Source organism: Macrosteles quadrilineatus, unplaced genomic scaffold, assembly GCF_028750875.1.
Source record: "Macrosteles quadrilineatus isolate MER2022 unplaced genomic scaffold, UCM_ALF_1.0 Scaffold_2__2_contigs__length_208266976, whole genome shotgun sequence".
Lineage (NCBI taxonomy): Eukaryota > Metazoa > Arthropoda > Insecta > Hemiptera > Cicadellidae > Macrosteles > Macrosteles quadrilineatus.
In genome coordinates this window covers 7,403,340-7,427,644 of record NW_026542595.1, presented here as the reverse complement: position 1 = coordinate 7,427,644, position 24,305 = coordinate 7,403,340, and the positions used below count along the sequence as shown (strand labels likewise).

At 31.1% G+C, this 24,305-nt stretch overlaps 1 protein-coding gene across 1 annotated transcript in view; it reads right to left on the bottom strand.

The window, feature by feature from the left end:
* The window catches only part of LOC128987563 (parathyroid hormone 2 receptor-like), a 102,429-nt gene extending 80,327 nt beyond the window's left edge, over positions 1 to 22,102 (bottom strand). The window contains exon 1 of the mRNA XM_054408470.1: positions 22,067 to 22,102. The gene's annotated coding sequence lies outside the window, so the exon portion shown is untranslated. The remainder of the gene's footprint in view (positions 1 to 22,066) is intronic.
* Between the last annotated feature and the right edge of the window lie 2,203 nt (positions 22,103 to 24,305).

Genomic DNA, 24,305 nt, shown 5'->3' with positions numbered 1-24,305 from the left:
ACTATCCCAGATCCTATGATTAGTAGGGCTGAGTTTATGAAGAAATATCCACTAATTGTAATAGATTGTTCTAGACAGAACGAAACAGTGAAGGAAGGAATTGTTGATATTAAATTAGAGATTGAAACTGCAGAAAATGTACCAGCAAATACATCTGCATATTGTTTGATAATACATGATAAAATGTTTGAGTACAATCCTTTGTCAAATGAGATAAATAAAATTTAAATAAAAGATGAAAAACATTCAACAAGAACTGGTTGACTCTGCAAATCAAATACGAGAGAAATATAGAGCTTTAAAACGTGGCAAGTTTCTAGAGGCTGAAGAGAGGTTCCAAACATTCCAACCTTTAATAGAGCCATTACAAGAATTAAAAAAAATCGCCAAAACAGAGAGGCCTCAAATGGAGATACTCCCAATGACTCCATCTAGAATATCAATGATACCAAGATTACAGCCATTACAACCATGACAACCATCCACTCCACAGAAATTAGATTTTGGTCTTTTAGCATCAGACTATTTAGGAAATTACCTCAGTAAAAGTAGTATGACAGACACTACATGGTATTAGACGAGAAGCAAATAAATTTTTTATTGGAAATAAGGAAGTTGATATTGCCAATGATGATGTTACAGTTGCAAATAAAACCTACAAGGGGACAAAAGGTTTATGGGAATTGTTAACTTTAAAAGAACCTGAGAACTATACTCAGGCTGATTTGCAAAATTATAAAGAGATTTTGGAAGCTACAAATGGGCATTTAAAGAGTTACAAAGATGGTGCACCAATTTCAAGTAATAGACATACTAAATATCTTAATATAATTAAACCTCTATTTAAATCTGTTGGTGAAGATTTGAGACAAGTGACTGGTAATAAAATAGACTATATTTATTGGGATGATCCTAATGAGCTTGTAGATAGGTTAAGACTTCTTTGGCTAAGTCGCCAAGCTGGTAACTCAGGAGTGGATAATGAAATAGATTCCATTATTGAGGAATTAAGAGAAAGTGGAATTATTTATTAAATAAAAATATGTTTATCGATAAATTTTATCGTTTATATAATCCATATAATAAGCCTGCAGAACCCAGGGCTAGTAGTGAACCTACTTTAAATTTACAAGACGATAGTTGGAATGGTTTAAACCATAAAATTGGTAATGTTAAAGATGGGGAGTTTGTAGATGATGTATCAACTTTGGGACAGACATTAACTAGAAAAGGTGGTGTCTTTTTACAAGGTAAAACTAAATATGAGTTTTTAGAATCTAAGAATAAAAATTGGAATGCTAAAAAACAGAAAATTACTAATGTGGGAAAGGGTGAAAGTTTAGATGATGTGCCCACTTTACAACAGACTTTAATACGAACAGATGGTGGTACATTTGTACAAGACAATAATAATTATGAATTTTTAGAATCAAAAAATGGTGTTTGGAATGCTAAGAAACGGAAAATTACTAATGTAGAAAAGGGTGAAAGTTTAGATGATGTGCCCACTTTACGACAGACTTTAATACGAAAAGAAGATGGTAAATTTATACAAGATGATAATAATTATGAATTTTTAGAATCAGAGAATGGTGTTTGGAATGCTAAGAAACAGAAACTTAGCAATTTGATGGAAGGTACAGATAGTAAAGATGCTGTGAATGTTTCACAAGTTCCAAAAATGGAAGCAGGCTATTGGAGTTTTTATAATAAAAGGTTAGTACGTGTTAAACCTGCCATTGATGAAACTGACTGTGTTATAAAAGAACAGACTATAACTTTTGATAAAAAAGAAAAATGTTGGGATGCCAAAAAACAATTTATAAGGAATCTACCAGAGGGGGAACATTCAGATGATATTTGTCTAATGTCACAAGCTATGCATTACGATGGATCAAAATTTGTATATGGAGAAAACATTTTTAATTTGATGGAATATAATCCTGATTTATTAGTTGCTGACCCCACATCTTTGAGTGGATTTAAGTATATAGATAATAGACCATATATACCAGAAAACTATGTGTTTAAAAGAATGGAAGATAATCTATTGATTGGGGCTAATGGTGATGTATTTAGAGTTACAGGAAAGGATGATGTTATAAAAAATGAATGAAATTGCATACAAACTTCATAAGCCTGCAAGAAAGAATTTCATTAGAAGGTCTTTTAAAGTATTGGGTATAAACGAAACCATACAAATAGATTTAATTGATATGCAAAACTATGCTAGAGAAAATTCTGGCAATAAATATATTTTAACTTTAATAGATACATTTTCTAAAAAAGCTTATGCTGTTCCACTAAAGAATAAGACAGGGTTAGTGGTTACAGAAGCCATTAAAACCATTCTACCAAAGGGGGTTAAAAACATTCAATCTGACAATGGAAAAGAATTTTTTAATCAATATTTTAGCAAACTAATGAAAAACTTAAATATTAATCACTATCACACTTTTTCTACAACTAAGGCTGCAATTGTGGAGAGGTTCCAGAGAACTTTAAAGAATTGGTTATATAGGGAATTTAGTGCTCAGGGAAGTTAAAAATGGTTAGATTTACTTCCAAAGTTAATTCGAAAATATAATAATAAAGTGCATAGATCTATAGGAATGAAGCCTAACCAAGTGAATATTAAGAATAGTAAATATGTGCATGAAAGGGTGACTTCTAAAGTAGTGCAAGTTAAAAAGCCAAGATATAAGGTAGGTGATAGTGTAAGGATTTCCAAGTATAAACATGTTTTTAGTAAAGGTTATACTCCAAATTGGACAGGGGAACTATTTACAATAGAAGAAGTTAAGAATACAAAGCCTGTGACTTATATCTTGAAAGATGAAAATGATAATATAATCAGGGGAGGCTTCTATACAGAGGAGTTGTTAAAGACCAAGTATAAGGAAATGTATTTGATAGAGAAGGTAATTAGGAGAAAGGGTGATTCGTTGTATGTCAAATGGCTTGGGTTCCCAAGTAGCCAGAACTCATGGATTTCCACTAAGGATGTCCAAGGGAGCGCGCCATGAGCCGGGAGCGCGCCCGAGTTCGCGTACAAACCTCGCACTGTCAAGTTGATGATTTTGAGAATATACTTGTGAATGCATGTGGATTTGAAATAGTAACGAAGTTATACAATGGTATTGAACATTAATATATGCTTGTATAGATCGAGAGCAGGATTTTTAAAAAAGTGGCCAAAAAATGATCCCCATAAGAATAACATGGGAAAAACATGCCCCAAGTGATGGATCTTTCTTCTATTGTCACTACTCTAAATTTACACTTGTAAGGGTCAATAAATGTAAGAAATAGCTTTTTAGCTTAATATCAAATATATTTATGGGGAATAAGTAAGAAATAAGGTTTGATAATTATATAGGGATATTTAGGCAAAGATTAGGATTTTTGGTTTTGGTGGCCAAAAAATGATCCCCATGTTATTCTTACGGGGAAAAACACCCCAAGTGATGGCTCTTTCTTCTATTGTCACTACTCTAAATATACACTTGTAAGGGTCAATAAATGTAAGAAATAGCTTTTTAGCTTAATATCAAATATATTTATGGGGAATAAGTAAGAAATAAGGTTTGACAATTATATAGGGATATTTAGGCAAAGATCAGGATTTTTGGTTTTGGTGGCCAAAAAATGATCCCCATGTTATTCTTATGGGGAAAACGTGCCTAAAGTGATGTCTCTTTGCTAGTTCGCCACTACTCTTAGGTAAACTTAATTTGTAGCCTATTTTTGTCTCTAGGGCCAAAATTGGCATATTTCAGCTGTGACGAGAAAAACTTTACATGTGGTCTTACATTGGCTGATGTTCCAAAAAATCACTTACTACTGCAGGGACGAAATATTAGGTTAACTTCTTTGCATTTACAAATAATCAAATAGTACCAGGAGACCGAGCTTTGCTCGGATTGAATTTAGTTAAAAGATATTCTTATTTACGGTAATCCTCAATATAAACACATTTTAGATTATGCAAAATACACATTTATAAATACATAGATTGCAATAAAAATAAACTGTATCAGCTGTTTCATTAATTGGAGCTACAAAAACGTATTGACGAAAACATGGACACTTAAAAGGGCTGTAGGGTTGAAACTGGATTTTCCCAGCCTTGTGATGACTAAGTCCAATCGATTTATCATGGCCAAATAACCCTTAACCAAAAAAATTTAATATCATCAGAACGCCCCAACTTCCCTCTTTAATCGCCTGATGATCCAATCACACAGCTCGGTAGCTGCGGTATCGCGCTGTCTGGCGGATAAAGGTTAATGGAGTTTAGGGTTTAATGAGACATCACTGAGAAACTTGTTTTTTATCTTAATTTATACAAATTAAACTGTTCAATAAACTAAGATCAAACATAAAATAGTTAAATCCGTCCAATGGAATATTAATAATTTAAAGTTTTTTTTAAAGCATTCCTATTTAGTGTAGTTCTGTCAGTAAACTAGTACAGTTAATAATCAAATGTCATAGGTTAAAGGTAGGCCTCAAGCTTACATACTTTTACCTTTGCTAGTTGTTTTTTCCGTGGGGTAAGGAAAGGATGCAGAAAAAATATTTGATGCGCCCATTGACTGTACAGGCCAGACTCAATTGTACCACTTGTTATGATGTATAATGATGTATATCTCTTCGGAACATTTATTTTCAAACAATCGTGTGTCAAAATAAAGTTATTTCTCCATCGAAATGTAAATATAAAAAACGATGATAAAAATCGAAATTCAAACTATTTAATATGCTTATAAATACAACCTATTAATAACACGCTGTGCCCTGAAGATTGGATTTACCGACACACTAACATTTTTCCAAGGAACTTCCTGCATATATATATATATATATATATATATATATATATATATATATATATATAACAAGGAATTCAGTTAATACAGGCAATATTAATACAAGAGTTTAAATTGAAATTGAGCGACGAGCAAATAAATACAAAAGTTACAGACCATGGCGAGGGATTTAAAATTTGACAGTAATAAATTAAAATTAGTGCAACTTATATCTAAATCACAATTAACATCCTATTTCAAATAGTTTTTGCTAACTTATCCCACATGCAAAATAAATCATCAATACGATAGAGCGGGTTGTTTACTAAAAATAAAAACAGCCTTTTCTTAAAATTCTTAAAATTTAAATCTGTCACAGCCAATTGTAATTTATTGAAGAGCCTGATGCCCATAACAACATGCCCTGATCTTTTTTTTCCAACCAAACCTGAGGCAGATCAGTTTTTTTTGCAGTTTATGGTACTAATACTTCATTTCTCATTTTGTATTTCAAGCTTTTCTTAAAAGTAAACAATAATAATTGATAACGTTAATGATGGTCAATATTTTAAAATCAATAAAAAGGGGTTTACGGTGTGCTTCACTATTCTCTTTACACATTATTCTGATAATTTTTTTCTGAGATAGAAGTAGGCCTACCTCGTGGATTTTAGGAGAGCTACCATAATAAATTAAACCATATGAAGCAATTGACTGAAATAACGCAAAATATGCAGATTTTACATAATTAAAAGGAACATAGTGCACTAATCTAGAGAACAAGAAAACAACTCTTGAAAGCCTATTTTGTTAGTTAATCAATATTCTGTGACCAGGTTAACTGTTTATCAATCAAAACACCCATATATATATTAGTATGGATGTCATTGCGTTTGTTGCATTGTAACGAAAAAATATTAATAGCATGGTTGCAAACGCTAACATTTTGTTATTAACAATATTACAGTTCAATTAATTTTCTCCCCGTTGGATTCGTCGCAAGTGACATTTGACGTGTAAGACATTTGACGTGTAAGGATCAAGTACTCTTTTGGCCAAATCGTTATCATGTGCCTTCGCCAGAATTTATCTTCTGGAATGGTTATTGTATTCAGGCTTTTGTAAATTACACCTTTCATAACACAAAGTTGGACATACAATAGCTTTATTTTTTTCTACGGAAATGTGGATACATTAATAAACTTCTTTTCTTGCCGAGAAATCCGAATATTGTTGAATGCATTTAGTATCAAATAAAGTAGTTGAGATCGGCTAAAATGTATCCCTCTATTATTTCCTAACTCAAATCCAAAGATATGTTTATCTATTAAAGCTTAAGGAGAAAACTGTATTTTTCGTGGCCCGAGTAAATACTAAGACAAAGACGTAATCTGTTTCCTTACAAAGTGCAAGACAATCACTATTAAAGTACCTAAAATAATTTTTGTTCTGATATAAGACAATAGTTTCGCAAGCAAACGTTTCTTTGCGGATTAAAACTCAACTCGGAGTTATTTTAAAGGGGGGGGGGGTTATTCTAAATAATCAAGTGATATCCTTTATACTTAGAAAAAGGTATGTTAACCTTTAAATGATCTAATGCTTTGTGTTTAATTAAACCTATGTGGTCCATCTATTTTAGTCTACTGTACTATTGTATTGTATCAATTTAATCATGCTAATTATGCTTTCACTAAATTAATAACACTTGGATTGAATTATTAAAAGATAAAAGGAGAGTATTTGTTAGTTTCCTACAAATTTCCCCATGCCATGCAATGGGTTACATTGTTTGTGGTTCCATGTCGGATATTATCCTGAGAATAGGAAGTAGCTGAGCGAGCACTTTGTACCCCAGCTGTGTGGATGTACAAAAACATATTTGTAGCTACATAATATGCAAAGTGGTTAAAAAAACCATACCAATTTAAACTGAAATCAAATGAAGTTAAACATACTGCATTTTATGACTCTAGCAAAACAACCAGAATTTACTACAAAAACTGTACTTTCATCTTTTGACAAAATGATTGTGGTACTTTTGAGTATGAAGCGTGTATTAATAACATATATTCATACTCAACACGAAATATATGAGATATGGCTGAAAGGCGTTGTGGCCATGTACCTGACTCCAGGTTTTTGACAATGAATGGATCTGGCTGCCTTCCAGTTGTGTGCTCGTTTAATAAACGGGAATATGGAGCGAATACGACAATATTTTTATTATTAAGATGTGAAATGTTTTCTTATTTTATGGCACCTACTTTTAAAGGTATCTATTTTACTTAACTTTATTCAAGTGTTCAAGAAGTTGTGTTTATTTTGTGAAAAACGCCTTTCAGCTCATTTACATTAGGACAATTGAATACTTAAGTAACAAAATTAAATTATTGGAAATGTATCATTCGTCGTTTATTCTGTTGAAATTCATATATGGGTGTCTAAGAGGAATTACAATAAATAAAATAACTAAACATCCAATAACCCGATTTAATTTGGTCTTATTTCAAACTTCTGAATATGAATTTAAATACAAAATCAATGCAATTTTAACATAAAATTTTAGTTCATTTCAGTTTCAATAAACTTCATGAACACTATTCAAAGATACTGTTTACCAACTGAAACCAGGTTGAATCTTGTCTCAATAAGAAAACCCAGAAGTGATGTAAGTAATTATTGAAATTGGAATTTTATACACAGAATGTTGTTAGGGATATGCCAGGAAACAGGATTGTAAGCACAACTTTTCTCCAAAAGCTCGAAAAGTAAGGCTGCTGTAAAACGTAGATAACATCACATTGTGTAAGACTTGTGGCCGGATGAAATAACCATATCCTGTAATGTGTTTCTGTGTAGTTTGTTGTAGGTGTTATTGAACCCACAGTATTTTTCTTATTAATTTGTATTGTATGAAAAGTTACCAAAAAGTTTTAACTTAGCAGTTAAAATGACAGTCAATCGATAATGGATAATGGATACGACATTTGCTTTAAATGATTTAGACAATTGTCAATTATAATATCTCTATCATCAAACAAGGCTAGCAAAGACAAACATGATAGAGCACAAATTTAAAAGCTTTATTGCTATACGATTGAATTAATCATGGATTTGCTTAAAAGTCTAGTCAGTTAAATACGACACTTTATTATGAATTGCAAATTAGAATCAGTAGTGAGAAAAGTGCTTCTAAATAGCATTGCAATCACCAACAACGGATTGTGGTGCGAGTGATCGGATTATAAGTGAGGTTTGCATTATCATCAATATAGGGAATATTTCAATTGCTCTTAGGGCTGATAAAATAAGGATTTTTCAAACCATGAAATAACAAATGTACCTATTGATCGCCAATGCTATTGTTTATATTTAAAATTAAAAAAAAAACAATTGTTAGTCAATAGAGTAGATTATGAACTACGTAATAGTACAGTCAAAGATAATAACCTTAAGGGGATTAAATGTGCTTAATGTTTTCGTGGACTTGAATAAGGACATCCTGAGCTCCGAGAACATGGTAGTTAAACTGGAAATTTGAATAAACTTAGAAATACTCAAGTTAACATGTTGTGCTGTATCATAGTGACTCAGAAGCTACACCACGCTAAAATTAAGAACTTTAGGTACGCAAAAGAAATAATTATAGCTAGAATAATAATTATAGGCATTATAATACAACAATGTATAATGTACGGTTAAAGCTATTACAATACCTTGACTTAAAAAGCGCCCTTCATTTAGATTTTTTAAGTTTACTATGTGCGTCAAAGAAGAATATTTACTCAAAAACCAACCAATTGAGTGGATCTGACGCAGTACTTTGAGCGGGAGGCAATTTGGGAAACAAGCTGGAAGGTAAATAAACAAACAGAAACGCAATGCAACAAGTCCAAGAAAATACGATTTGCTGATTTTGTCCCATCGTTAAACATTTCAAATTTGCATCAGTCAGAATGTCCTGTTCTACTCACTTTTCTACTTTTTTGTCTATCTATGCATTTTTTTATTTTATTTTTTTAGTGGTCCATTAACTGTAAATCAACTGATTAACTGTAGGAAATGGATTTAAGTAGAAATATATTAGTAAGATTTAACTATCAACATAATATAGTAATATTAAGGGCTGGTAACAACAAAAATGCTCAAGATAAAGGAATCGAGTACTAATAAATAAAACGAAAGATTAAAAATTAGATTTAATATTTATTTTGCATTACTTTTACCATTACCACATTTCTCTTGGTTAAAATATTTAAGTCCGTCAACATGGACTGCGGGCTTAAAATCACTCCTTCTTAAATACTATTTAATGCATCTTGAATGGGTTTTACTAAATTCTCTGTGGAACAAAATATTTGTAACCAAGCATGTTGGTTCAACATGGCCTTGTTATCATTCTAAAAGACAATTTTAAGTACTCTCCATGGCCGTAAATTTAAAAATTCGATCAATGTTGACTTTCTTGTTGAGTTCTCTATTACACAAGATAATCAAGTGTTATAAAGAGACTATAACATAATATTTAACGAGCAACAATGCCCTTAGCATCAATGAATCAGTTTTAAAATCGTATTTGATATACATACAGTATATATGGCTATCTTGATTTTAATATAATTCACTAAAAAAGGTAAAAGCACGACAAAAATAAAAATAGCCAAAACAACTTTTACTCTCAGGATGTTTGATAAATTCTACAAAATAATACAATTTCTCAAATTAGTAGTTTTTCTTTAATTAGATGAATAGGTACTCAATAGTTTTGATCTGTAAACAAGCATTCTATGATAGGAAACTTAGCGTTTGGTAAAAAATACCACCGACCAAGGCATTTGCCCAAGACGAGGTTATTTCACAGGGCATTAAGCGGTCGAGTCGTTATTTGTAAGCAATACACCTTTGGGCAATGTGGTGATCATCCGCCACGAATTACATTCACCACAAACGAATTCATATTGGCTTTAAAAAAATATTATATGGTATAGTGGATTTCTAACATTGATTAGATTAACTTTCGTATGCTAAAATATATTTTACATATACAACCTAAAGCAAGTAAAAAAAAAATACCCCCGCCGCAGCCAACCTGCAGACTAAGCGAATTTCCATTTGACTGATTGGATTTACACTGAAATGTCTACTTAAAAATATAACATTTATTCCCAATTTAAATAGAATTAGTTTAACAAGTACTTAGGTTTGCTGCATCAGGGAGGGTAAAATTGTGTTTTTTTTTTTTTGTAAAATGTTAATAGTTAGTAAGAAATAAAATAATTTTCCAAATTTGATCAAAATACGTTCATAAACAAGCAAACTACAACAGTTTACTTATTCTCCATAAGAATAACATGGGAATTTTAAATTTACAATTTTTTGGAATTTTCTCCGTAACCGTTAAGCGCATAATAACGCTTCAATATACTAAATTGTTTTTTTTGTAAGCTCTACAAAATGGTTTGGAAATAAATTGCAAAATTTTAAGTTTTTTGGGTCAAAAATGGGAAAAACCTATTTTTACCCCATAAAACCCCCCGTAAACACCCGTTCCCATGGCCCGATCATGCTGGATCGCGAACTCGTTCAAATAAACGTAGGTTTACACGTTTGTACCAAATTTCATCAAAATCGGATCATTTTTGCTTGAGTTATCGTGCTGACGGACACATATATATATAAATATATAAATATATAAATATATATATATATATATGAATTTGAACGGATGGTGTTTTTGGCCTCTAGGGACCTCAAAACGAAAAAAAAATCGGTCCCGCGTCCAGGTCTTACCATGAGTACTACGGTAATAGCTTATTCCCTATATGGGAAATTCGCTAAAAGCACTAGCTTACTTGTATTTGTAAATTGTTATTGGTCAAATTCACTTATTGTCATTTTTGTATATCAATAAACATTTAAAATATAAAAATGTATTTTCAAAAATTTAAAATTGCACTGGTTATATTGTTTTAGCTCAAACGAATTTGTGTGAAAAAATACTTTGATTTATAAAATAATCAAGTCCACCTTTTAGATTAGTGATTTTTTATAATATATTTTCACACTCATTTAAAGTGGTTTAAGATTAATTGGATTCGTTATATTTAAAATAAATATTGTTTCACAAACCCTTAAGTTTTTGCTCAATCCTTGCGTGTGGAACTCATACAATAACAGCCATCCGTCATTAATGATCCTTGAGTGGCCCTGAAACATCAACTACGAACTAGTAAAGTTAGTTTATGTGTAAATTTGATTATAACCTATTCGTTTTATCAAATAGTCTCCGTATCAATGGTGTCATTGATGTCTGACATTACAGCGAATTTCCCATATGAGGAATACCTATTACCGTAGGTTTCATGGTAAGACTCAGGAACCATTTACTTTTTTTGTTTGGATCTCAGAACGTATTTTATATACATTATAGGTGTGTGAGTGTATGTTTTTGTTCGCTACAATTCTATATGAAATCGTAAAGAAAAGAGTACCAAGCTATTCATACTTTCCAATCACACTGTATATTTTTTTCCTACAGTTACCTGACACAGTGGGCTTCCTTGCACTGATTAGAGCACGCCAAGTAACTAATTGTTGCATTTACTTACTTTTTTCCCACTCCAGTATTTCAAGCAAACAATAATAAACTGTGTCCTAATCAGATAAAGAATCAGTTTTCTGAAAAATATAACCGGATTAAATGTGTTTCGCAAAGAATGTTCTTTCATCTTTCATTAAATGAAAGTCAGATCCAGTTTATTGTGCCACCTTTATGGTAGCTATTTTAAATTTGAAGTTGAATAACAGATCTTTATTGTAGGAGTCATTCCTCATTAAGGCATTACATAGTTATTTTAAATATTAGTCTGAATATTATTTTTTATAAATCCTATACAACAACAAGCGCGGTTACCATTGAATATGGTTTTTTTTTTCTACGCGAAATCGATTGGAGTTGGTCACAATGCTGGGAAATATCCAGTTTTTGTCCTACAGCCCTTGAAAGTGACCATGCTATTTGCAACACCTTTTTGTAGTGGCAGTTAATAAAAACAGCTGTTTACAGGTTATGTTTATTGTCATCATTTGATTTTACGTGTAAACAAAAATAACTCCATTGGTCGGTTTGGACTAAACATTTTAAAGAATAGTTGTATTTAGTTTATTTGATTGGGTATATATCAGTGTAAAATGATTTCAAGATTAAAAGTGAAATGTGGAATACTTCTGAAGCAAAAATATTTACAGAATCTGCAAGGGAGAGATGCCCCTAACGACTACGACAAACAAAGTTTACCTCTTCGTCTACAACCGAGCCAGACCCAACCAACTCGTACATCTTACCAAATGTCTCAGAACCTCGGCCATGTCACGCATCGAAAAATGAAAGTAGTGAAATAAATTTCAGATCTTATAGCCGAGCAATATGATGGACAACAGACTGATCAGTTTTAAGAACGTCAGTGCACTGAAGTCTGAAATTCCTCAAACCTATAAAGTTGCCATGTCGGTGGATAAGAGATATTATTGAATAAGCATCATGCGCCGACATTGCAAGTGGACAATATTAGAAAATTTAAATACCGAGCTTTCCTTGCTCTACTTAATGCTGAAACTGGAAAGACAAACAACGAAATTATCCAAATGCTATCGGGCTATGAGAAGGTTTGCAAAAGTGTCGATTCAATAACTGACTTATTTAATAAATGTTGTATTCAATCCGAGCAAAGCCCGGTTTCCCGGTACTTTTTTATACTCATCTTGCTATTGAATACTGTATAACTATTGGTTATCAATAATACTTTTTAACCTAGACATAATAATAGTAACATACGTTTAATTAAGCTAGGATTAGGGTTAGCTGGTAGGGGTTAGAGCGTGGGACGTTGTGGAAATCTAAGGTAGAATCTTCTAATTTAGCAATAGTAATTTGCTACGGACTTCTGCTGTCACCGTGGTTTGGAGACATTGGTCTACCTTCAAGAAGAAAACACCCACGTAGCAGAAAACCTTCAGATTAAACGTATTTCCATTTGTATGGTTTGATTTTAACTCTAATATTTCCTTTAAATTGTTAGATTGTTTCCTACTAACATTGTATTTAACGAGTGCTTAGGTTTGCTGCCATAGGGAAGGAAACGTGTTTTCATCAAAATATCTTAATAGTATGCAGTTCAATCAATTAATGGGCTAAATAAAATCAAAATCTTTGATCTAATTTTGATCCAATTTTGATTCAAAATGCAAACTGCAATAGTTTACTTTTTCTCCGTAAGAAAACTTCACAAATTTAATTATAAAGGCATTTTTGTTATTTCTCCGTGGCCTATAATAATTCTTCAGCAACGCTTTACAGTGCAAACTCTCTTTTTTTAAGCTCGACACAATGGCTGCGATAAAAATTTGTAATTTTTATGTTTTTGTTTAATAAGAATTTGAAAATCTCATTTACTCTAGTTCAAAGCCCCATTACACCACGTTCCCATAATGCAATCATGCTGGTTCGAGAACTCATCCAAGTTTATAAAGCCCTGCCAAATTTCATCAAAACTAAACCAAAATTACTCGAGCTATCACGTTCAGGGCACTCACATCACTTCGTTTTTTTCTCAATTTCTCTGAAATTATAACTAAATTATTTAGTAAACAATGTTCTTCTGCTAAAATAAATGTCTTCTTTTTAGAGATCTAGAGTTAAAATTTAAGAATTTAAACATGGTTGTAAAGGGATGGTTTTAGTTTCCAACTTGAGATGGATGATGCATAAAAATATATTTTCTTTTTATTAAGGAAAAGATTTTTAATCGTTTTTATCAACAATTTTATTGTGCAAGAAACCTTTATTTTCTAATTTTAAATACTGTTATAGTTTTACCTGAATCATAATGAGTTATGGCGCTAATATAAGTAAAATTACAGATATCCCAAACAGGTCCAACCTTAATTTAACTGTTATGCGTGTCATAATAACAAATGGTTTAATAAATTAATGTAATTGTGCAACTAAATGTGTTTTATACTTTAAATATCTTAACAATAAAAACTAAAATTTGCACACTAAGTACATCTTCTATTGGAATAGCTTTTTTTACAATGGAACGAAATTATAATGAATAATATTGTAGGAATTCATTTGGAAAACTCTCTTTATTTGTAACTCTTTGTTAATTATCTATTATTATCTATTATATTATTATTATATATTATTACCATATAGTTCTATTAAATATTATTATTAAGTCCAAAATCCTTTTAGAGATAGGTTGCTATAGTAATCAATAAATGTGTAAAGATAAGAGATTTGGCGTAAGGTTTTCCATCCCTTACTATTGTTTTTTGTCGCAGGTGTGTAGGTTTATGAAACATATATCTGTAAGATCCAACACTGTACGTACAATATTCGGGTAATTTATCATAGAACATGATTAGAAACAGTGTCAATATTTTAGTTTTGTTAAAGTAGGCGAATCTCTTACATTTTGTTGTAATTGGAGGTATTTTCCAAACTTTTTCGCTATTACTATGGTGTATCAGCACTTTAGTCCGTATGTAAATAAGAATAAAGTTAATTTGTTTATAGAAATATTTATTTTAGATCATGTAGATGTTAGATTGCCTCGCTCACATTCCCGTCAATAATTTATAAAAAAGGGAAATAGATAGTTCACTGATATCATATCAAAGGCCTTACTAGCCTATGTATTTTTCAACAGATTTGTTTTCTAAGAAAAAACAAACGTTCAAAGCAGGAAGCTTATCATTTAGAAATTAAGCTATAGAAGTTCAAGTGGAAGTGGAAGTAAGTTTCCGTCAAACTCAAAGGTCACCGGTTTGATCCTGATAAAAGTCTAGAGTTCTTTTTTAATATTCCAAACCGATCTTCGCCCTCCTTGATCACTGGGCTTTCAATAAATTGATCAACGTTCTTTCAGATTTGTTTGTTTTTTCAAAAGATTTGTTTTCTAAGAATAAAACAAACGTTCAAAGTAGGAAGCTTGTTATTTAGAAAATTAAGCTATGAAGTTCAAGTGGAAGTGGAAGTAAGTTTCCGTGAAACTCAAAGGTCACCGGTTTGATCCTGATAAAAGTCTAGAGTTCTTTTTTAATATTCCAAACCGATCTTCGCCCTCCTTGATCACTGGGCTTTCAATAAATTGATCAACGTTCTTTCAGATTTGTTTGTTTTTTCAAAAGATTTGTTTTCTAAGAATAAAACAAACGTTCAAAGTAGGAAGCTTGTTATTTAGAAAATTAAGCTATGAAGTTCAAGTGGAAGTGGAAGTAAGTTTCCGTCGAACTCAAAGGTCACCGGTTTGATCCTGATAAAAGTCTAGAGTTCTTTTTTAATATTCCAAACCGATCTTCGCCCTCCTTGATCACTGGGCTTTCAATAAATTGATCAACGTTCTTTCAATAAACAACCTTGTAAAGAAATATCTTATTTTATTCGTTAAAAGCAATGACATCATTCATGCTAGAAAATTAGCATTCAGTCATGGTTTTCTGAAACGGTTTACCTCCGCCTGTTGACTTACTAAATTATAATAATATAAAAACATGTCTCTCAATAATAATGCATAACTGTTTTGGAAATTCTGTATAAGCCATAGAAGTTATGCCACGCAGTTGTGCTATTTTGTTTTGTTGGCTATACCTACGTTAAGAATGGACAATTAGCCTACATTACGAAAAATTGTGATATTATGATTGGTTAATGAGATAATTTTTTTATATCTTTTTTACCATTCTCTAGCTGCTAAAATGCAAAAAAGTGTATCAAACAGAAACATAAATCAAAATTAGCATCTATATATTAATTTGAAACTGTTTTTCTTTGTCACAGCTATTTTGAGAGAACGGCTGGGCGTAGAAACTCGGTAGGGGTGTCTAAAGAAAGGTCTTGGTCTGTAGATGAGCCATCAAAAGAGAAACATGGTGAATTCCCTTGGGACTCTGCCCCCTTGGCCTTTAAATTCCCATCCCATGTTATTCTTATGGAGGAAAACGGGGTTTTTGTCACAGCTAATTTGAAAGAAAGGCTGGGCGTAGAAACTTGGTAGGGGTCTCTAAAGAAAGGTCTTGGTCTGTAGATGAGCCATCAAAAGAGGAAAGAGGTAAATACTGTTGGGGCTCTGCCCCAGAAGCCTTTAAAGTTGCCTCTTCAGATTTGTTTTAATTACGACCATATGTATAATTCTACACTACTTTCTAATGCAACAGCTGTTAATATTTAAATTGTGATTTATTGAATTTGTCAAAATGAAGTACAGTATTTGCAATGGATTTTTCTGATTTAAAAATTGATTTTCTTCTGCATCGTGTCATGTTTTGCAATATAATATTCTATTACCAAATCAGTGGAAAATCCTAATATCACAGTAACTATTGAAATTAGTTCTTATAGAGTTAACTTATATCTATTGTATTGGTTGGTTTCTGCCGTTTTTACCACTTCTTGGAGATTGTACGTAGGTGATATTCTTTGGCATATTGCATCTGTAGACGAAACTTGGGTTGGTGTAATTATTAAAATGGAAAAGAGCGAGGAATCCTGGACAATTTGATATAGGCTAAAAATAAAACTGAATTAACACTGTGCTACATTTCTTGAGCAATCATTGAAATAACCGATTTGCAAACAATGGAAACATATAAAAAGTCATAGAACACAACCAAGTAGAAGAAATAGAAATAATGTTTTTTTACACTAAAAACACTAAAAAAATATTTATGAGTTCCTAACATTATACCAAAGGATACAAGTTTGTATTTGTTTATTTTTTTTATGTGATTATATCCACCCAGTATTGCTGGTTAACAATGTAAAGCGAGGGGATTAGTTACTGATAGACTGAAGGAGGCCACCATTGGGATATCGGAAACGGTAAGAATCAGAGAAAACTTTAAATGGGAGAGATTCCTTTAATTTTGTGGCATATAGAAATTAAATCAATCTTTATTCATAGCTCAAAGGTTTCTGTGGGACGCGTAGTTTCTTTCTTATGACCTATCCCAAGGCTGGTTTTACATTCGTAGAATGTCTAAGCAAATGTACTTGCATTCTACGAATTGATATAAAGACTAACATATTCGTCCTCCTTCACCGACAGTTTGAACAGTAAATGCTTTCCATTACTTAATAAATCTTACCTCTATGTTGCAGATGCTATTTACGACAGAAAATATTTAAGAATAATTTTATTCCAGGTGAAAAAGATAAATCTCTTTTAACTCGAAAAATGGGTGTCAGATAAATTCCACGCGAGGTTTAAACGTCTGTTCACCGTGACAGGCTGAGGCTGGATTACGTAGTCAGTTTACGTCATACTCCACGGAGTGGCATTAATTAAAACTCAGGTTTCTAGATAATGTCAGCATTAGCTCAGGTCATTGTGATCACACAATCTATATAGTATAATACAATGAAATTCTTAGCTATAACTACAGTGTTTAGTTCCTCGACAGGCCATAATACAATGCTCCAGTTCTCCTAAGGGTTAAACAGTGGCTATTTGTCTAGATAGAATTATTTATCAAATACACTCATTTATAAAAGAGCAAAGAGATATTTCTCTTATTTTCTTGATGTTTCACCCAAATCTAAGCGAAACAGAGATAAAAAATTAAAACCTAACTAAATTCATTCTTGGATATACAATTTACGTTAGAAAAAGAAATTGTGAACAGTCAATTCCAAATCGTTTATTATTGCGGATTGTAATTGTTTTCTAGAATTTTCTGGTGTGTCTATTGTTTACAATACAAGCGTCTTCACTTAATGAGATGTATTGCTCTGCTCTAATGCGAGGTGTGTTATTAGGCTTGTTAATAATGTTAAGAAAATACAGAAAAGCTTAAATGTGTTTAGTACAATCTAGACGAATAAATAGCAATTAAAATTAACTGCCACAAAAAAAATAAAGGAATGTCCCCCTTTATAAATGTTCTTTAATTCTTGTGTTTTCTCTAATTATAATTTGTAAGTTCGTTTTAGAATAAAGCACAAAACTAAACCTACAGTAAAATGAAATAAGTTAAAATTATAAAAACTATTTCCTTCGTACTTTTTGTTGTAAATCAGTAAATTACCTATATTATGTACGAGTAATATTGTTATGCGCTGTAAATGGAGTAAATCCAGACCTGACCATAGGATAGTGGAAATATTTTTCAGAGCGGACCGAATGATCAATGTAACTTATAGTAAATGTATTTCCTCTAATTAAAACTCTTAACTTAAATCCTTAAAAATACTCAAATATTTCTGTCAGGTTTTTTAATACACTGCTGTGTGTACTTTTATATTAATTAGATATAATTATATTATTTACCTTAATTTATTAACAAACCCTAATAATAAGACTCGTAATGCCCTTCGATTTTTAGACAAGTGCTCTTTAAAGTATCTAGGAATTTGCCATGTGATGCTCCAATAGAAAACCTTGAAAATGAGTTGACGTTTGTAACAAGTGTTAGTTTATCCACCCAGGTGGGGATTCGTTTCGTCGAGAGCCTTTATGATCTTACTTTACATTTAAACGTAGTATGTTCTAATTTTCTATGTTCTACCTATAATGATTTTTCCGTAAAAAATGTTAATAAAATTTCATTGTGATTTTTTAAAGTAATTTTATGTTAACCTGCCAAGCATGTTGACAATGTGAGTGCACAGCCTCACTTTAAAATAACTTTGATCACGTCTTTTATACTTCATTCCCAGCTTTAAAACAATTATCAAATGTTTCAAGTATCAATAATGTTTTCGAACATAATAGGATGTCTTTTACTATTAATTTTGCTGTTACAAGTCACAGCATAATAAACTAATCATGTAAGTATACCATTGATTAATTTTACTATTCATCAATTCATACTAACTATAAGCTAGTACGTAAGTAATTTAATAATCCATTTGATTCTAATAGTAAACAGTCCACAAGGTTTCGTTTACCCTTCCTATTGCAACTTTTTTTAAATCAGATAAACGCATCTGATTGCCAGTCCACACCAAACATAAATATTGAACATATTTAACCATATAGACCGTGCTTCATTAAAAGCTTATTTATGGGCGCTATAATCATAAATCGAGATATTGGTGGTGATGAATTTAGCTTGTAACATCAGATTTCATGCTTGTGACTCCATAACTGTTTTATAGCACTTAAGGCAAACAATAACAACCTTAGGTTAAATATCAAACGATTACTCATGTACTACAAAATAATTTCTGAAGACACTTCCATTTACACCGCAATGAGTATATCTCTCGAATAATCGTTCCCATGGTAACCATATGTAATTTTTTATTAAAATCTCATTTAAGAATTACTTTACCCATTACGTTAGGCCTATTGCTTGAAATTCCGCTCATTCAATGTGTCTTGTTTTAATTGGTTGATCTGAATAATACATTTAACTTTAATTAATGTAATCATCCTTTAACTTAGGTCTACAATGGAAACTCCATGTACAGTATCGAAACTTAAATTTATTAATTATAATACAAAACTGATAGTAAAAGAAAAGAAAAGGGTTCACAATAAATTGTACAAACAGTGGGAAATGAATTTACTTTAAAATCTTTAGGCTAGGCCTATTACAATGGTTTTAATTTAGGTTCAAGTGTTATAACTTACTGCAAGGATCTTTATCTTAGGTGGGGTGATCGAGCGGCATTTGAATTTAATCTTGTTATATAAGCCTAATTAAATTTTGTTTTAAAATATAAAGTATGTTCGAATTATAGATTGGTTGATTTAATAATAGTTCTGAATAAGTTAAGCTTCTATTAGTTCTTGACTTTGAATTTGAGTACAAATGTCCAAAGGTTAGACCTAAAAAAAGTTTTAATTGCTTCCAAAGGGAAAAATGTCTATTGGAGTGATCTCACCAAAATTGATGTCTTCTTTGCAGCAAAATTCTTGATGTTATAAATTATTAATGTTCGTAACAAGGATGGGTCTTCTTTCAACAAATTCCACTAATTTTGTCCGAATAATGTACTTTTTTTATAAAATTTTGATATTAAATATGTAGTGTCCAATTTACATCTTCATACTATCTTGGCTCTATTGGAAGTGATGAAGGTCTGATGCATTGTTGCACTCACATATGTCAATGCTGACTTAATCACATAAAATTGTAGGCCACCGTTTACACATATATATTATAACAAATTTCATTTGCTATAGAGCTATATAATAATTTTGAAAAGTTATTTAAATAAAATTATATTGAATTTGAAGCAATTTTGTTACAAAAGTTATAGGCTATTATATATTTACATGAAATTATGTTATTTGAAAATGTCTATATTATATTGTATTAAATTGATTACCTATTGGTCTGCATGGACAATTAATTACTATATATGGTTTGAAAAGGGATTGACATTTAGATAAAATGAAAAACATATGGTGGAAATTAAATTATTGTATTAAAAAAAAATATTAGTGAAAATATTGAATTTTTACATTAACATGAATGGCTAGTTACTAGTTTATTCCTCTAATTAGTTTTTCGAATTACAACTTCAGTTAGTTTTGTCAACACTGTTAATGAACATTGGATGCTTCTTTATAATTTAACGTTTAGCGAAGACATCTATGATAACACTAATTTGTTTTAAATTTTTCTTTGTAATTTAAATATTCTACTACACATGCATAATTGGCTACAATCATTTTTCCAGTTACTCGTTGGACTACAGTAATAATAATAGCTTCAAGCGCAACGCTGTCCGCCATTACTGGTAATCAACTGCTGCGTCGCTTTTAGAATATTGCTTTGTAAATTAATTGTAGAATGGACAAAGAACTAAACATACAAAATCCACCATTAATGTGGAACGTTTTTCTAAAAGATTTGTTTATATTGATTTTTAACCATTTCATTTTGCCAAGTACAGTATTTATCATTTGTTTTATCTAGGTTTAAGGCTAGAAAATATGATAACTAACTATATAGTCTAGATTTAAAATATTTATTCCAAAACTAATATTTATTGCAAAAACACGTTTGCAATTTTAGTTATAAATTGTGTTATCTGAGTGTACATAATTAAATTTCATATTTATTTAAATTATTTTGTAGCTTGTCCATGTCATATAAAATAATTCAATTGTTTTTTTTTTTATTTGACAAGTGGAAAATGCAACTAAAACTCGTTCAGTTATTTAATCTATCTTATCATATATACGTGAATCTAAAATCAATAATATAACACTTAACATTAAAATAAAAATAACATGTAACAATAAGAATAGTCATATTTGTAGGGCAGGAGATGTATTTCGTTTACGCCCACTGAAGGCTTGTTGAAGCCCCAGCGTTATTAGAACCCAGGAAGATAAAATAAGTCCCACCCAACCATACCCCGCAGCACTTACAACGACAAATTACAATATAAATTGTGATATTGGCGAGTTTTCTTGAATTTTAGTACTGTCTGTCTAACCACCTAACGTTTTGAAATCAAGCTCCACTGTCCATTTCAAAAATTTTCTTTTCAATATCTACCACTCTTGGTTTCTGTGAGAAGTGGTCCAAATGTTAACGTGTCAAGGTTTAAGCCTGGTGTTGGATATAAAATGCTCAAATACAGAGTACTGCAAAAGTATTTTACTTGATTACCAATTTGAGTTTAGTGAACAATTGTAGGGAAGTAAATATTTTTGGATACAATCAAATATTTTTTGCAAAGCAAATACACTTTCAAACGGTGTGTCTATAAGGTCTTGATGCTCATTCTTATTAGGTACATATAGGAACCTTGTCCCTTGTCACGGTTGTTCCTAATAGTGTGGTAGATGTAACATCTATCTTTACTATGCAAGGCGTACAGTTGAAACAGGGTTGATCATATTAAAATACCTCCTCTTAAAATATTTCTCTTCTACTAAAAATTCTATAAGGGTCGTCCAAACAAGTTTGTCTTCAAAGTGAAGCGGTGATTAGATGTCTATACCGCAAGTATAGGATTTATACTGTTATTTTGTGAAAGATTTTTAAGTACACTTATAAGATACTAGAGGCAATTTATTGAGCTTTCCATATTTTACTTAGTGTAAAATCATGAATATAAAAAATATATATACTTTTAAATCCAAACATAGGTCTTTAAACCTTTTGAACACTCTGTTTTTAAGACCATTATATTTTCTTTAAGTTTTTTTCGTGAAGATTAGGGCATTTGTTTTCTTTTAACATATTTCAATTCAGTTATTTTGTTTTGGAAGTTGTATACTTACCAATGACGGAGAACCGTGTCGGACAGTGTCGCGGGCACGACTGTTCTGTACTGATAGTGATGATATCAACAGGTCGGTGGGGGAGGGTTGGTTGGTAGGTAGGGGGAGAAAGGTTTGTGGTATTGTCGCTTAGCAACCAACGCCAGACCGGGCCTAACCCGATAACCTGGTGCTAAAAATATGTACTCTGCCGTCACTTGGCAACAGCTTTCCTGCCACAGACATATTTTTACCAGATGGTAACAGGAAAATATGCAAGTTGTAATTAATTGTTTTATAGGCTATTTTAAAAGTGAAACTAAGAAAATGCAACCGTTCATGTATAGTAATACTGTAGCGTATTATTTAAATGATTACATACATATTTACTTATAAACGTTCACCTTTATATGACCGTTGTTATGGTATTATGTGTGGAATATTTTATCATACCTAATATTATAAAGCTAATACATTCCTAACTGGGAGATTAAGCCAACTCTTTTGAACAGTGGGTGAAATAAAACTTCACACATTCGTTCTGTACAAAACCATGCGGTTTGAATCAATAGTAGTTATGATTATCTACTCGTGTAAGTGTTTATTGTGGTATTTTAACTTGGTTATCAGTGGTAGGAAATTGATAAACTGACCTGTGAGCGTGGAGTCGCTAAATACTGCATCTGTATTTTAGCATTAAATTATTTCATACTCAACTGCAATGCTTGGAGTAGGACAAAATAGGCGGTTATGCCCTAGTATGCATAACATATTTTTTAATTAAAAGAACTTCATTCTCAGTATAAAAATAAATAGCCTATTTCACTTAGGGAAATTCTCTAATATTTTATGTTTATCTGAGTACATTGTGAACAAGTGGATTTGATAGAAACTTATTACCTCAGCAACTTCAAATGCATACTGAGGAAAGATTATGAGTCATTTAGGAATTGCCCTTTCCCAAGCGACAAAGGTTTCTTATACAATTACATTTAAATTTTACGATAAAATTTAACTGTACGATAAACATTAAAAAATTACATGATGTAAACAAACATTTTTCTTGTGTAAAGTGCATATTAGAAGTACAAATAAATTATATTTTTTCTACAGCTGTGAATTTAAAACTTAAATAAAATGGTTCATGTATTTTTACGATTGGAGTTTATATGACTGACATTTAAAAAACAGAAAAGCATTGCTACTTCGACACAGGAAAAGCGATGGATTTAATTAACGTTTGAAACCAGCCCTGGTTGAGATACATAGCCTATGTTACAGCCCAATTCGCCAGTGTAGTTGGTTATTTATAAACAAATGTAAAAATTTAGGGATTTTGAATCATTTATCTTTATAGAATAACTGCTTTTACCACTATATTTATTCTTAGATCTGTACTGTCTAATAGATGCTTCTTTATTTTACTTATTATAATTTAATAATTTAAAAAAAATACTTCTGTATTTACTAAAGGGTTACGCCAGTTCAACTTGGATTTTTACAATTTTTAGTTTTTGTACAGCTTTTTAGTTGGCGTATATATTCAAAATTTAAATGTTATCTAATATAAAACTAGGCCTAACAGCTTATTATATTCTATAAAACAGTATATACATGGTTTTAAAATATATTTAATCGAAAAATGAAAATATTTTATTGTTATTATAGTATACATTAATAAAAAATATTTTTGTGTGATTTGATTTATTATAGGCTACATTATTATTAACTTATAATAAGTATAATAAATGTCAGTCATGTACAAATGAGCGGTTTAGTATGCAATACATTTGATGTATTTATATTTTAAATCTTTAAATCGACCAAAAGAATATGAAACTTGTGTCAACCGATCACAAGAGTATAATACCCCCGCCGCAGCAAACCTGCAGACTAAGCGAATTTCAACTTGTCTGATTACATTTTTACTAAAATATTTCCATAAATAAGACATATTTATTCCCTATTTAAATAACATTATATTTAACGAGTGCTTAGGTTTGCTGCTACGGGGAAGGTAAAAAGTGTTGTTTGACTATACGTCAATAGTATAGGATGAAATAAATAAATTTGCCAAATTTTATCAATATATATCCATAAACAAGTAAACTACAACGATTTTCATTTTCTCCATAAGAATAACATGGGAATTTTAAATTACACTATTTTTGAATTTTCTCCGTGACCATTAGGCGTACAACAGCGCTTCAATATACTAAATTATTTCTTTTTTAAGCTCTACAAAACGGTTTAGGAAGAA